Source organism: Neofelis nebulosa, chromosome 1, assembly GCF_028018385.1.
Source record: "Neofelis nebulosa isolate mNeoNeb1 chromosome 1, mNeoNeb1.pri, whole genome shotgun sequence".
NCBI classification, from domain to species: Eukaryota; Metazoa; Chordata; class Mammalia; order Carnivora; family Felidae; genus Neofelis; species Neofelis nebulosa.
Window position 1 is genome coordinate 108,010,398 of NC_080782.1, and position 16,762 is coordinate 108,027,159.

A 16,762-nucleotide genomic window follows, 5' to 3' on the forward strand; every position below is an offset into this window, starting at 1 on the left:
TTGCTCTAAACATCTCTAAATCTTACAGTTCATCTGCACACCAAAATTCAAGTAAGCACTTGAAATACTGTCTATTAATCATGAATACTGTTTAAATGACTATTAGTTACTAATACAGTTTCACTATTAAATATAAAATAACTGTTTCACATGAATTAGCCTTGTTCTATGTAGCAGAGGCTGGCTACTTGAGAACTAGGGAAAAACATTCTGCAGGCTTTTGGGGGGCTTATTGAGCACAATGCTATTAGACATTTATTCAAACCCAGTGGTTTTTTGTTTTTTTTAACTCTTTGGACAGTGACGTATTATAGGAAATATATTTTCTTATTAACTGGACACACGTATATGTTTGGTATACAGCTACATACAAAACTATATAGAAGGTTAAAACAGATGAAAGTACTGACATTCTATTTTGTTTAATTACAAAGATGGGCAATTTTATATTGTTCAACAAAATATAATGAAAAAATTCAAAATCTCATAAAACAATACTTATCCTAACTACATGATTCACTCTTCTGTTTTCTGGTCTCTGCCACTTCATTAAATAAAAAATGTTGATTCAGATACACTACTGATTTTTATCCACCAGTGAATTAATGGCTACAATTGGAAAAACTCTGCTCTAACCTTGACCCTATAGCCTAGACTAACAGGTAAAGGGATTCTGAGAGGCTCACAGGAGACCACAAGGTAAAGATGAAACAAGTAATAAAGATGGGGCGACTGCCTGGAAACTGCACTTAGCAGAATTGCAAGGATCATACTAACTGGGGAGAATTCAGAGACTGAAGATTTTGACTAAATCTTTTCTGACTTGGCACAACTGAAGTGATCACATAACAAAGAATTTGATTCAACATGGTTGGCTGGTAGTGTTCAGAATGAGGGTTACCCCTTGGGACACAGTGATATTTTTGTTGTTTATAGGTGATTCTGATGTTTGAGAACCACTCTCCTAATGTTGGGTAGAGGAGTGGTTCTTAAGGTGTGAGCCTGGACCTGAAGCATCAGCATCACCTGGGAGCTTATGAGAAATGCAGATTATTGGACCCTACCCCACACCTACCAATTCTGAAACTCTGGGGTTGAGGCCTATCAGTCACAATGATATAATGCTCTCTCCAAGAAACTTTGCATGTAGTGCCAGTTTTCTTTCCACAGAGACGTTAAGTCCATAGGGAATATTTCTGTCTGACACTTCTTTTCTTGCTTTCTAGAAGATCGTTATCATGCTACATGAACTGAAACTTCCCATGCTGTGTAACATTTTCTAAAAAGTGAAGCTTATCCAGTTCTGTTAATAACTAGTGAAATAATACAGATGATAACAGATTGCAGGCAGACTGCTTATATTCTGATGAGGCTTTTAGCATATTAAAAATGATGTTGATATAAAGATCTTGTACTTATGGTTAATTATTACCCATTTTGTCAATGAAAACCAGAAAACACGAGTTCTTAGCCACATGATTCAATTATTATCAGACAGATGCTGATACACACATGGGCAGTTGTTACTATCAGCACTGAGGTACAGCTAAATTAGACTAGACTTCAAGCAAGTGGGCACACAGGCTAACATGGAAGCAGTAAGAATGCTATTAGTTTGCTCATTGGTACTTGAATCGTGTGCATGCACACCGCCCCCTCTCATCCTCTGTGTTACCAGCAGCTTTATCTGATGGAACAGTGTTGACAGAACTTGAACTGGTGCCAGCCCTAGTGATGAGGAACAAGGTGGAACAGTTGCTGGCTGGAGGGAATGTTTCCTTTTTAGGAAGTAGCAGTAAGATGATATATAGAAACATGGCTGGAATGGAACTATCACAAGTTGTTGATAAAAGAAATGTTTTTAATTTTTAGAAAACAAAGGATCAAAAGAAAGTAAAATAAGTGACTGATGTATAAAAAAAGGTACTCAAACAAGATGTAAAATATAAATCTAAAGGAAATACCAAGTGGCCTCATAGATATGCATACTAACAACTAAACTGAGTTCTAGTTGATGCAAGCTTATGCTTGGTCCTTTACATCAGCAGATTAAGCATGAGGAGAACAGTAAAGACAAGAATGGTTAAGTCCTAGTCATCTGAGAGGCCTGACTTCTCACCATGTCAACCAAAACCCACAGACAATTTATGATGTCCATATAAAAATCAGATGGAAAAGAAATTGCTTGTCTGAGTGCAGGAAAGAAGTCAAACTTGAGACAGGTAACTTTTATAACTGAAAAAGCTAATAAGGATAAATGGAAATACTAGTTTCATTAGTAAATATCTTTCCTAAACTCAGCATAGATGCATTCATTGTAAAGTCCCAGACCAATATCATCCAAGGTCTTGTATCTGCTCCATCTTCTAACCTCGTGTTAGAGCATAAGGGCAGCCACTGCATCTTCCTCACTGAATAGGGAACCTGAATGTCTATCATTCCATTCTCCACAAGTTTTGTGAACCTGAACGTTTGTTTATCCACAATGCAATAACAAATAATAACCTTGATATTCACCAAAAGAAGCCACAGAATCCAGAAGTCTATTTTGAAATGTCAGACAGGGGGGCACCTCGGTGGCTCAGTTGGTTAAACGTACGACTCTTGATTTTGGTTCAGGTCATGATTTCATGGTTCATGAGTTCAAGCCCACATCAGGCTGCACTGACAATGTGGAGCCTACTTGGGATTCTCTCTTCCCCCACCTCTCTCTGTTTCTTCCCTGCTTGTACTCTATCAAAATAAATAAATAAACTTGAAAGAAAAATGCCTTATTTAAAAAAAAATGTCAGAGAGGGAATAAATCACATTCAGGATAGTCTTAGTGTTAGATATTATATGCATTACGTAATGTGTACACATTTATGGTATATGTCTATGCATATAAACATAGCTAGTATATTAGTATCTCAGCATATTTAAGAACTTTAAATAATTCCTTCTAGGCAACAGAGTTTACAAGTATCTTTTTCTCTACCACCTAACAAAACCAATGACACTCATGCCTGCTCACCTTACTTGACTGATTAAAACTAAAAATTTTATTTAGCATTTGGAATATGTGGACTGTGGTTCTGGCTTGAATGGATGCTAGAAGAGATAATTTCTGGTAGAGAGGAAAGAGAAATGATGTGGGCAAAATATGGAGGAATCTGATAGAAAAGCAACATGTTCTGGTAATTCATTATGTTATAAACTACATAATGGCAGTAAATAATATATCAGTAACTAATTTATCAATTATTACAAACTACTTTAATCCAAGATACAGGAAAGAATAAAATCTTATATTAAATATGGAGTGTTTTGGGGCTTTTAAAAAATTTTTCATTTTGACATGACAGGCCAAAAAAAAAAAAAAAGGCAGATTCATAATCACTTTTCTGGAGGTAAAGGCTCTTTTGGCTTACCTAAAAGATTGTACGGTATTCCACAAAATGTTGTGCCTAGATATAGATTGTCACCACTATTGAAAGAGCATTGCAGTTGCTATCAGACAATTTGGGTCCAACTAGCTATGTTGGTGCTCTTGGGGAAAAATTAATTATCTGAAGCAAATTTTTTTTTGTGCAATACAGTACCTGTCCTACTTTCCTCATGGGTTCTTCTAAGACAGAAATGAAGACAGGGGGAGAAGAAGAAAAAGGTATAAAGTTACTCACAAGTATGAGCTGTTATTAAAGACACAGTTGACTGCCCAAGTAATAATTCTTCTACCTTCTTTTTTTGCTAACAAAATCCAGATTTGGTTTAGGCAACAGAATGCTCAGTATCAGGGGACAAATCATGACTGTTTGAAGCCATTTAGTTCATCTTTCATCTTTGATTTCACTCATTCCTTCTCCAAATATTTTTTTGAATGCTTACTATATGTCAAATATTGTTCTAGGTATTTTTCTTTATTAATAAAACCAACAAAAGTCTAGTGGGGAAGACAGAAAACAACAAATAAGTAAAACATGTAGTATATCAGAAGGTGATAATATACAGAAAAAAAAAAAGTAAATAAGGGCAATTTAGGGAGTGCCAGGTAGAAGTGGTTAGAGAAGGCTTTGCTGAGAAAAAGACCTGAGAGGTAAGGGAATGAGTTATGTGGATATTCTGGAGGAAATGCAGTTCAGACAGGGTAACAGAATGTGCAATGGCCCTGAGGCACGGAGCATGCCAAACATGTATTCAGAGCAAAGAGGCTGCTCTGCCTAGAACAGAGTGAATGAGAGAGAAGTAAAAGGAGATGAAACCAGGGGTAAAAAGGAGATGGGGCACAGATTATGCAGACCCTTGCAGACAAACATAGGGGCTTTAGCTTTTAAGAAACCCACTGGTGTCTTAAAGAAAAAGTGTGACAAGACATGACTTAGATTTCAGAAGGACCATCCTGGCTACTATGTTGAGAATAGACTTTCAGAGGACACTGGAAGAAACAAAAACCAATTATTAGACAACTAGACTAATATGGATGGGAAATGGTTGTGGCTCCCACCAGAGTGCTAACAGAAGTGGCTAGATTATATATCCTAGATTTGTTGATTAGTTGGATGAGGGGTATAAAAGAAAGAGATTAGTCAAGGGTGACTCAAACATTAATTGAGATAGGGAAGATTTCAGGAGGAGCAAGTCTGGAAGACATGATCAATAGTTCAGTTTGGGACATGTTAAGTTTAAGATGCCTATTAACCACTTTAGAATTTGTAAGCATATAGATGATATTTAAATCCATAAGGTTAAAAGACACCAGTAAAGAAGGAAGTGTAGTATAAGAAGGAATCAGAGGCCAAGTAAAAAGGTGATTCAAAGGGAAGGGAGTGATCAACAACACACGGTCCTGGTAATAAATCACTTAGGAAGAGGGTTAAGCAGTTGACTTGTGAGAATGGAAGTATAGAGAGGGAACGAGAGGCGAGGAATTGGAGATGGCAAGCATGTACATTCTTTCAAGGACTTTTTTTCTGCAAAGGGACAGAGTTACAGGGCAGTGGCTGGAGGGGACAGAAACTTTCTTCTTTTAATATAGAAAATGTTGCATGTTTTCATGCTGATGGTAAATGATCCAGTAAAGAGGGAAACTTAATGATGCAGGAAAGAAAGAACTGCTGGAGTGTTGTCTGCAGTAGGTGAAAGGTAGCAAAGTCTGCACAAGTGTAGGAGTTGGCCTCAGAGTATGAACAGCTCATCCATAGTTACAGGAGGGCAGGCAAGCAAATAAATGGCCCAGATGCAGGTGAGTTGGTAGCTGTGGGTGAAAGAAGTTTTCTTCTGGTTGCTTATAGTTAAAATATCCCGCTCCGCTTTGCCAGTGATTGGTCCAGGTCATATGTTCACTCTCAGGAGACCCACTTTTGGCCAGTGATATGCAAAGGGAAGTCTGGTGGGGGTTCTGGGAAAGATTTTCTTTCCCATAAAGAGAAAGGTCCAAAAAGAGAAAAGTCTTTTGTCTCTACCTTTCCTTCTGCTTGGATGCTATTCAGTGAAGACATAATGCTTAGAGCTGCTATAGACATCTTATGACAGTGAGGGGAAATCTCTAATGTATATGCCAATAACTTCACAAATATGGGTAGAATGTAAGGTCCATTAAGGCAGAAGTCTTTTTTTTTTTTTCCAACTTGAGTACACACTCAACTAAGTATTTGTTGAATAAATGAACTATGGTCAAGATGGACCATGTTTTTCAGAAACTCAGTGTGCTGACGTACACCTGCAGATAAAGAGGTAATTAAACTTCCATGCTCTAAGTGGTAAGATGGGGGTAAGTACAGGGTGCTTAGAAGTTGAAGCAGGTTTAACTGACCCTGACTCTAAGATGCAATGGACTTCCCAGATTGTAAATATCAGCTTGCTACTGTTTGAATGCTCATTATAAAATGTTTTGTCTTGTATCAGTATTTTCTGATAATTTCTTGAATTCCTTTATAAAAATAAATATATTTCATATAATCCTTATACTTCTCCTTGGTGAGACACAAATAGGGCCATGATTGAGGGCAACATTTGTTTTATTCATTAACTCCTTTCCCCCTGCTCTTGTCTCCATCTTTTTTCGACCTAGGAGTACAATCATACTGATGAAATATTTTACCACAGCTATCACCAGTTTTTATTGAAAAGCATACAGGATGCCCTGTTTTAAACATTTAAGAGTTTCAATGTCTGCTTTTTTCTTTAGAAGAGTTATATTTCTATGCTCCATGCCAGCATTCTCTTTCCCTCTTTCATTTTAGCAGATACCATTATCTTTTTCTTCTGGAATCATTTTGTATACCTGAGTACAATGAGCTCCTTCACCATATGGCAGAAGATAAAGTATTTACAATTTTATTATAGGAGCACACATGTGGCATTATATGTAAAAGAATAAAATTAAAGCTGAAGTGTCCATAGCCTGGACTAAAACCATATTTCTGCTGCTGAAGGCAAGAAAAATTATTTAGTCTACACTAACAAGTAAGTAGCAGCAAAAAAAATATTTGGTTGACTGGAAAGCCAATGTTTTCATTACTTGTTATAAGCATAAAAGCTAAAAACAGTCTGACCAAGCACATTCTGACAGCAAATAACACATGTATTCATCAATCTTTTGGTGTATATAAAACTGTGACTCCTAATATGAATTTACATGTAATAAAGGTATAACCACCTATGCCTTCCATATATATTACGTACACATATGTATTTATATATAAAATATGTAATATGATTTTATGCATGCATGTACACAATATATATTCATATTGTTTCTTTATTTTAAAAAGGTCTGCTTCAGGGGTGCCTGGGTGGCTCAGTCAGTTAAGCATATGACTCTTGATTTCGGCTCAGGTCATGATCTCATGGTTGCAATATCCAGTCCCGCATTGGGTTCTGTGCTGAGTGTGGAGTCTGCTTAGGATTCTCTTTCTCTCTTTCTCTGCTCCTCCCCTGCTCATGCACACCATCTCTCTCTCAAAAAAAATAAATTTTTTCTTTACTAGTATAATACCTCTTGCCCTTAAAAATGCTTTAATCTAACTGAACTAGGGCAAATAATTCTTTATTTTTTTAAGTTTATTTATTTACTTGTTAAGAAAGAGAGACTGTAAGCAGGGAAGGGGCAGCGAGAGAAGGAGAGAGAATCCCAAGCAGGATTTGTGCTGTCAGTGCCGAACCCTACATAGAGCTTGATCTCATGAAGTGTGAGATCATGACCTGATCCAGGATGATGACCTGAGCTGAATCAAGACTCAGATGCCTAACTGACTGAGCTACCCAGGCACCCCTAGGACAAATTCTACAATTTGTATGAACCCCCAAAAGACCCTGAATAGCTAAAGCAATCTTGAAAAAGAAGAACAAAAACTGGAGATATCACAATCCCAGATTTCAAGATAGATTACAAAACTGTAGTAATCAAAACAGTATGGTATTAGCACAAAAATAGACACATTGATCAATAGAACAGAATAGACAGCCCAGGAATAAATCCATGATTATACGGCCAGTTAACTTGACAAAGGAAGCAAGAATATGCAATGGGAAAAAGACAGTCTTTTCACCAAATGGTGTTGGGAAAACTTGACAGCACCATGCAAAAGAATAAAACTGGACCACTTCCTTACACCACACACAAAATCAGCTACAAATGGATTGAAGACTTAAATGTGAAACCTGAAACCATAAACATCCTAGAAGAGAATACAGGCAGTAATGTCTGTGACATTGGCCATAGCAACATTTTTCTAGATACATCTCCTGAAGCAAAGGAAACAAAAACAAAAATAAACTATCAAAATAAAAAGCCTCTTCTACACAGCAAAGGAAACAGTCAACAAAACTAAAAGGCAATCTACTGAGTGGGAGGAGATATTTGCAAATGATGTATCCAATAAAGGGTTTGAATCCAAAATATATAAAGAACATGTACAACTCAACACACACACACACACACACACACACACACACACCCCAATTAAAAAACGGGCAGGAGATGTGAACAGACATTTCTTCAGAGAAGACATACATGTAAAAAAAAAAGAACAGAACCTGGATGTATCACAGTCCCAGATTTCAAGATAGATTACAAAGTCTTCTTTTGCTTACATGAAAAGATGTTCAACATCACTCATCATCAGGGAAATGCACATCAAAACCACAATGAGATATCACCTCACACCTGTCAGGATGGCTCAATCAGAAACACAAGAAACAACAAGTGTTGGTGAAGATGTGGAGAAAAAGGAGCCCTTGTACACTGTTGGTGGGAATGCAAACTGGTGCAGCCACTGTGGAAAATAGTATGAGGTTCCTCAAAAAATTAAAATAGAACTACCCTATAATCCAGTAATTCCACTACTGAGTATTTATCCAAAGAATATGAAAACATTATTTTGAAAAGATACAAGCACCCCTATGTTTATGGAAGTACTATTTTCAATAGTCAGATATGGAAGCAACCCAAGTATCTATTGATAGATGGATGGCTAAAAAAACATGTTGTATATTTGCACAAAGGAATATTACTCAACCATAAAAAGGATGAAACCTTGCCATTTGTGACAACATGGATGGATTTATAGAGTATAATGCTAAGTGAAATAAGTCAGTCAGAGAAAGACTGATTTCATATGATTTCACTCATTTGTGGTTTAAGAAACAAAACAAATGAATGAAAAAGAGACAAACCAAAAAAGACTCTTAACTATAGAGAACAAACTGATGATTACCAGACATGAGGTGGGTGGGGTGTTGGGTGAAATAGGTGAAGGGGATTTAGAGTGCACTTATCATGATGAGCACTGAGTGATGTATAGAGTTATTGAAGCACTATGTTGTACACCTGAAACTAATATAACACTGTATGTTAACTATACTGGAACTAAAACAACAACAAATGCTTTAATTTAGTAAGATATACTCACCATACTATCAATGAACTATTTGTCTACACATGTAAATAACGGCTTCGGTAATTGGCAAACAGTTATAATTTACTGAATGCTCACTATGCTAAGAAGTTTGTGATTGGTGACATACATATTATTTAATATCTTATAACACATGTACTTATTTATTTATTGTTATTCCCATCTTACAGATAAGGAAACTGAGGCTCAGAGGTGACTTGCCCAAGATCACTTATCCCCCAAATCAGAGTGAAATAATGAGGAAGGCCTCATCTATTTGAGGTAGGATTCTGTAAAATCATACTCCTGATAGTATAGCAGAGGGGCTAAAATGTCTCACAAATGTAGGATTTTTGCACTTAGCAATTTAATTGATAAAAAGTTTCTGCAATAAATATCTGTTAATTTTTAAATAATGTATTTGCCTGAAGAAAAAGAAGCAGCAAAGGAACAAGGATTCTTGTTATTAGAGAACACAGCTACAAATATGGAAGGAGGGAAAGAGTAGAATGTACCCTGTGGTGTGGGACTGAAATTAGTCTATCAGTATTTCTTCCTGCTCTGTTGACTGCGAAAGCCTAGAAGCAATAGTAATGAGCACACGTGAGCACCCACATCTTGATTTTTAAATACTATTCTCCACTAAAAAAAACAGAGCTCATTAGAAAAAAAGGGTGATTCCAGGGCAGGGGCAAGGGAAGTATAAGTATAGAATGTCTCGTTAAATCAGAAAATAAGGGAGTACTCAAATAATAATGGAAAAATATCAAAAGAACACAGGGACCAGTCTGAATAGGCTCCTACTCACCAAATAAAAGTAAAATAAAAATATTTATGTTGAGCACCAGGATAAATAATGATAAAAACAGATTACAACCCATGAAACAAGATTCCATGAATTTATACTGCTATATTTAAATAAATGGAGAAGAAAGGGAAGCTGTTTTTATAATGGAATGCAAACTATAAATAGAAAAAGAATGATGGAGTTAGAAAATCATCAGTGAGGGTACCTGGGGTGGCTCAGTCGGTTATGTGTTAGACTTCAGCTCAGGTCATGAGCTCGTGGTTCCTGAGTTTGAGCCCCACATCAGGCTCTGTGCTGACAGCTTGGAGCCTGGAGGCTGCTCTGGATTCTGTGTCTCCGTCTCTGTCTGCCCCTCCCCTGTTCATCCTCTGTCTCTCTCTCTCTCTCTCTCACTCAAAAATAAATAAAAATGAAAAAAAATAAGAAAAAAAAAACCCTTTACAATACTGTACTGTAAAAAAATCCATGTACCTGGTCAGTTCAGACCCCTGTTGTTCAAAGGTCAACATATATCCAATGAACAGCTCATATATAAGACCCCAAATCAAGTCCTACAGATTAGCTAGAGCAGTAGTTTACTATCAGCTTTATTTGACAACTTGACAGAAATGCAAATTCTTCAGTTCTACTCCAGGCCTGTTTATGTTCTGATAGATATAGGGCTGTAATAGGGGATAAAAATGATTAACCATTTGAAAGCAAGACTATGGAGAACAAAGGTAGATGATTTTTTAAACTTAATTTGGTATGCAATAAGTAAGACACTATAGAAAGTTTGTGAGCAAACGAATAATACAGTAATTAAGATCACTTTAGTACCAGTGTATACAATGGATCACTTCTAGGAGATTCTAGAGGAAAAGACCAGTTTAAGTTTCTTATAATAGTGCCAAGAAAGATATATTAAAAACCTGAACTAGCATATGTGACTAGAAGAAGGCAGAGAGAGATTCCCTAGTGGGTGAGTGCCTAAGAGTTGTCACTTGGTTGCAGGCACCTGGGTGGCTCAGTCGTTTGAGCATCTGACTCTTGATTTCGGCTCAGGCCATGATCTCAGGGTCATGGGATTGACCCCATGTTGGTCTACGCACTGGGCTTGGAGTCTGCTTAGGATTCTCTCTCTCTCCTTCTGCCCCTCCCCTATGTGCTCTCTCTCTCTCGCTCGCTCGCTCGCTCCCGCTCTCTAAAAAACCAAAACAGAACAAAAAAAGAATCGCCACTTGGCTGAATGTGACACAGGCACAGGGTAAGGAACCAAGGATGAGTACAAGGGAAGGAGTGAGGAAAAGACAAGAGCAATTAAAGGTTAATGAGATTTCAAGCCTGAATAGCTGATAGAACAGTCTGGATCCAGACGAATTCAAGGAAACTTCCTATAGCTGGGCCTTTTAAAGGCCAAGGATCCCAGCCTTATAATCCTATAAAAGCATGTTCTTCTAAACAGTGTCAAGTAAGGAAGCCGTGATTCGAGCCTTACGATTCTATAAAGCATGTTCCTGTAAACAGTGTCATGTAAGGAAGTGGTTTTCAGACTTGCAGATTTTAAAGATCTGTAAACATTCCAAACAAACTTTAATAGATGAGTTGCTTTTTGGTTTTACAAATTGGGAACCTTAAAAAACACTTCTATTAGCTTTTGAGAGTACAACTTGGTAAAACCACTCTGGAATAAATGGCAAGATCTATGAGCCAAAGGTGTGCATACTCCACAGAATATGGTTTGTGTATAGTGTATTTGCTAAGAACATACATCAGTTGAAACAGGGCTCTGACACCAGGACTTTGGATAATTTACTTAACCACTAAGTTACTATAACTTAGTTTCTTTATCTGTAAAATGTGGGTAATAATAGTGTCTGTCTATTGTTTTGAGAATTAAATAAATACATATGAGACACGTAGTACACTTCTTGGTGCACAGCATTGACAAATGTTACCTGCTATGACAGTTATGAAGATGATGACAACTCAGACCAGCAATTCCATTTCAAGACATATCCTAGAAGAAACTCTTGTTTATGTGCACAGGAGAAATGTACAGGGGTGCTTTCTCCAAAATGTTTAAAGTAGAAAATATATAGAGAAAACCTCAAAGTCCATGAGCAGGAGAAAAATAACCTGGCATAAGCATTTAGTGAATATATCATTTAAAATGAATAAACATATACTACATTTAAAAACATAGATACGTGTGGAAAGCATAATGTTAAGTAAAAAAACAAGGTGTGGCTGGACACATACCATTTGATACCACTTACATATATGAGGTGGCATACTTAACAATATTATTACCTATAACAGGTCCATACAAACACAGTAAAAGGTTAAAAACATGCATAGGAAGGAAACACATTTACTTCTGGGTAGTGGTACTTCTGTGGGGGACAGAAATGAAACCGGAGAGTATATAAAGTGGACTTAACAAGATCTATGGTTTATAGTTTTAAAAAATCTAAAGCAAATACAAAATAAAATATGATTAGTTGGGTAAAAACCTGGCTAAATCCCTCTACTTTTATGTGTGTTTAAAATACTACATAAGGTAGGGGCGCCTGGGTGGCATAGTCGGTTAAGCGTCCGACTTCAGCCAGGTCACGATCTCGCGGTCCGTGAGTTCGAGCCCCGCGTCAGGCTCTGGGCTGATGGCTCGGAGCCTGGAGCCTGTTTCCGATTCTGCGTCTCCCTCTCTCTCTGCCCCTCCCCCGTTCATGCTCTGTCTCCCTCTGTCCCAAAAATAAATAAAAAACGTTGAAAAAAAAAAAAAAATAAAATAAAATACTACATAAGGTAAAGGAAAAAGAAAAAAAAAATGTCAATTTGAATGTTTTTAAAAATCACATTTTAATATTTTTATTTTTTACTCTGAAATTATTTGAAATTTATAGAAGTTAAGGAGTAATATGAAAACTCATATTTTTTCTGCAAGATCACCAATTTGTAACATTTTGCCACAGGTTTTTCTCCCTTTGCACATATAAATATATATATTTTTCAACTTGAAAATAGTTTGCCATATATCATGGCCCTTTACTCCTTAATATTTCAGTTTGTAATTCATAAGAACAAGGATAGTCTCTTAACTATAGCATGATTACCAAATCCAAAAATATAATATTGATGCAATACTTTAATGTACCACCCATATTCCAGTTTGGTCAAGTGCCCAATAATGTCCATTTTAGCATTATTTTTCCCTTTGTTCCAGGATTCAATACAAGATTATGTACTGCATTTAGTTTTGATGTCTTTTTAGTCTCCTTAGCCTTTCTTTGAATTTTATAACATGGACATTTTTCAAGAACACCGGGCTGTTGTTTTTCGAAAAAAACACTTTGGGTTTGTCTGATGATCCCTTACGATTAGATTCAGGTTATGCATTCCTAGCTAGAACACCAGAGAACATTGCCTGATTTTGTGTTCTTCTCAGGGTATCGTTAGGAGATATGTGGTGCCTTCACTGCTGATGTTAATTCTGATCAGGCAGTCAAAGTGTTACCTGGTTTGTCGTATATATATTTTACATTGCACCTAACAAGCAAGCAGGCAGATTTAAGATCATGCAAATAATACTGCTCTTCATCCAACAATCCCCCCAGATTTAGTATCCATTGATGATTTTTGGCCAAATCAATCTTTATTATGAGAATCGTAACTTTCCAACTCTACCACACCTTTCACATTTACTAGTTAGCGTCTTCTATAAAGAGGAGACTTCCCTTTTCTTCTAAGTATTCATTCATTCATTTATAGCATTATGAATTCACAGATTCCTATTCTTTTTCTCATTGGTTTAAAGTCCATTATTTTCCTCAGTTATTTTAGACCTTTTTATTGAGATAAAATTCATATAAGATAATTCACCACGTTAAGTTGTATTTTTGGTGGTTTTTAGTATTATCACAGTGTTGTATAACCATCACCATGATATAATTCATAACATTTTCAATGCTCCTAAAGGAAACCCTGTATCTTGTTAGCAGAAACACTGTTAGCAGTCAGAACTCTCACCTCCCAGCAGCCCCTGCCAACCACCAATCTGTTTCTATGGATTTGCCTATTCTGGACATCCCATGTAAATGGAATTATACAACGTGTGGCTTTCTGTGTCTGGCTTTTTTCACTTAAGCATAATATGGCTGGATTATATTTCATTATATGGATATACCACATTTTGTTAGGTTGTTGCTTTGCATTGTTTCTACCTTTTGGCCATTATTAATAATGCTGCTGTGAATCTTTGTGTACAAGTTTTTGTTTGAACACCTTTTTAAAAATTTTGTTAGGTATATACCTAGGAATTTCTGGGTCATATGGTAATTCAATGTTTAACTTTTTGAGAATTTTTTCCAAAGTGGTACCCTTTTATAATCCCATCAGCAATGTATGAGGATTCCAATTTCTCCACATCTTTGCCAACATTTGTTAATTTGTTTTGTTTCTTTTATATTATAGCTGTTATAATGGGTATGAAGTAGTATGTCATTGTGGTTTTATTGTTTTTACTATTTTTTAAAATTTTATTTTGGAGAGAGAGAGAGCATGAGTGGTAGAGTGGGGCAGAGGGAGAGAGAGAGAATTTCAAGCAGAATCAATGCTCAGCATGAAGCCCGATGCGGGGATCAATTCCACAACCCTGGGATCATGACCTGGGCCAAAATCAAGAGTCGAACACCCAAGTGACTAAGCCATCCAGGTACCGCTCTCACTGTGGCTTTGATTTGCATTTTCCTATAGCTAAGGATGTTGAGCATTTTTTATATGGTTGTTGGCCATTTGTAATTTTTCTTTGGGTAACTGTCTATTCAAATGCTTTGCCTATTTTTAAATTGGGTTCTTTATCTTTGTATTTTTAAGTTATATGTCCTCAATTATTTTGAAGTACAAATTATCCCAGATTTGACCTGGAAGTCAGGGGGAAAGACCTTTCAAGATGCCTACTATGACCTGTTGACATGCTACCATCATTTTTTAGGGCACTTTCTAGTTTCTTGCATAACAGGTATTCCAGTCTTGGGAATAGCCATTTCTCTAAAGAGCCCTGGTTCCTTTCAGTGGGAAATGGTATCAGAAATCAATATGCTAGGTGTGCTCTTTGTTACTGATTTTTTTTTTTTAAGGCCTTTTTAACAGCCAGACGTAGGAAGTACGTACACACACACACACACACACACACACACACACACACACACGTATAAGATATCAGCCCATACAAATCACATCTATCCTCTGAAAATAGTTGTCTTCCCTCATTCCCTATTTTCATGTCCTTTCTGCTATAAGAATAATAACATATGTATTGCTCCTACAACATCAGCATATGTATTCATTTACTAAATTTTGTCATATACATCAAAGAGTATTTTTATTAGTATGTTTATAGCCCTACAAAAAGAAAACTTACTAAGAAGAGTTTAAGGTTTTTTTTTTTTTTTTTTTTTTTTTTAGAGAGACAGAGAGTGCATGTGTGTGAGTGGGGAATGGGCAGAAGGGGGGAGAGAGACAGAGAGAGAGAGAGAACCTTAAGCAGACTCCATGCCCAATGTAGAGCCTGATACAGGGCTTGATCTCACAACCATGAGATTATGACCTGAGCTGAAATCAAGCGTGGTACACTTAACCAACTGAGCCACTCAGTGCCTCCCTGCTTTTTAGTTTTTAAATAGAGCGAGAGAGAGAGCATCAATTTTGTTTACTGTTCTTCCCTCCTACTCAAGACAAATATAATACAGTCAAAATATCATGTTCAAAGTTTGAATTAATTTTCTCTGCTCCTCATCAGTGTAATGGTACTCATTAGAAATATAATTGTTTGTTTCTGTTTATACTCAGTTTTAGTTTCTTTTTCTGCCCCATGTTGACTGATTTAACATGTATAGAACACAAATACATTTCCTAAAGTCAAAAGTGCATCAAAAGATAAACTCCGAGGTGTCTCTGCCTTCCCCTCTCTTCTAACAATTTTCACTCTTATAAATAAAGAATTCTCATTGTTTTGGTTTTTTTTTTTTTTTTGGCTTACTGTTCATATATTTATTTTTGTAAGAGTGTATCTGTGCATGTGTGTGTATATTGTATCTTAATTTTTCTCACACAGAAGTCTATATATATCATAAATAGCATTTACATAGCATTGCACTTAGTTTTTTTACATACTTTTCAAAGAATAAAAAAAAATTAAGATCCTAAAAAGGCATTTTTCAGGGTATCACTAGGAAGGAAGTGGTAAATTATGACTTTTCTCTGCCTTTATTTGAAAAAATCTGCTAATAATTTCCTTTCCAGTGCTAGCCTCCCTGGAGATTGCTAATAGGGAAAAAACTCCAACTTTCTGACAGTGGATAAAAAAGCAATATTATCATTACCTAATATTATTTTGTATATCTGGACTTTTAAATGTTTATTTTTGCTATTGAAGAGTAAAAGGTGATTTTAGAAACACAACTGGGATCCCTGTGTTGTAAGCCTGAAGAGGCAATGGTGGTTAAGTAGAATGAAGTTCCTTAGGGGAGTGTGAGGACTGAGAAAGGGCAGTGAGTATGGGTGACTGCTGATTTTTGAAAGAACAGGATTCGTACACTTGTGAAGTTGGGTATCTAGATCCCAAGAAATAATAGTTGTCAACAAGGACAGGTGGGGTTTCAGACTACTCTCTTCAGAAACAGGTTAACAGTGAAAGGCAGCGTTTGGAAAGGAGCACACAGAAGAAACAAGGTTAAAACATTATCTTTAAGGTCAGGGAAGAAATGAAAAATTGAAAGAGAAGGGAAAAAAATCAGTGGATATGGAGACTTCTGTGAAAGGCTAAGGAGAAGAAAAGGCTTCTGAAGATTGTCGGGAGGGGCAGGGAGATGGACAGCCTTGAAAAGAACTGGGGTCGCTTTGTGCTGTGAGAAAAGGCAGGCCAGAGAAATGTGTGGGGAAACAGAAATTCTGAGATGGAGAGAAGCTCATATTAGATGGTCTTTTCAAAAGAGTAAAGATGAGGTAATCTGTGCAAGGTTGGGGAGAGAAGCAGGGTTGGCACTGGAGATGTGAAGAGTGTGGAAAATGCTTGGCACAGAGAGGCCATGTGGAGAAC

General features: G+C 36.6%; 1 protein-coding gene and 1 long non-coding RNA gene across 3 annotated transcripts in view; one reads left to right on the plus strand and one right to left on the minus strand.

The window, feature by feature from the left end:
- LOC131512546 (uncharacterized) overlaps nt 1-16,762 on the plus strand; it is a 106,715-nt gene that overhangs the window by 70,124 nt on the left and 19,829 nt on the right. Inside the window, exon 2 of the long non-coding RNA XR_009262179.1 lies at nt 9,068-9,158. This is a non-coding gene — a long non-coding RNA (uncharacterized LOC131512546). The remainder of the gene's footprint in view (nt 1-9,067; nt 9,159-16,762) is intronic.
- The window catches only part of CWC27 (CWC27 spliceosome associated cyclophilin), a 196,219-nt gene that overhangs the window by 52,430 nt on the left and 127,027 nt on the right, over nt 1-16,762 (minus strand). The window lies entirely within an intron of this gene.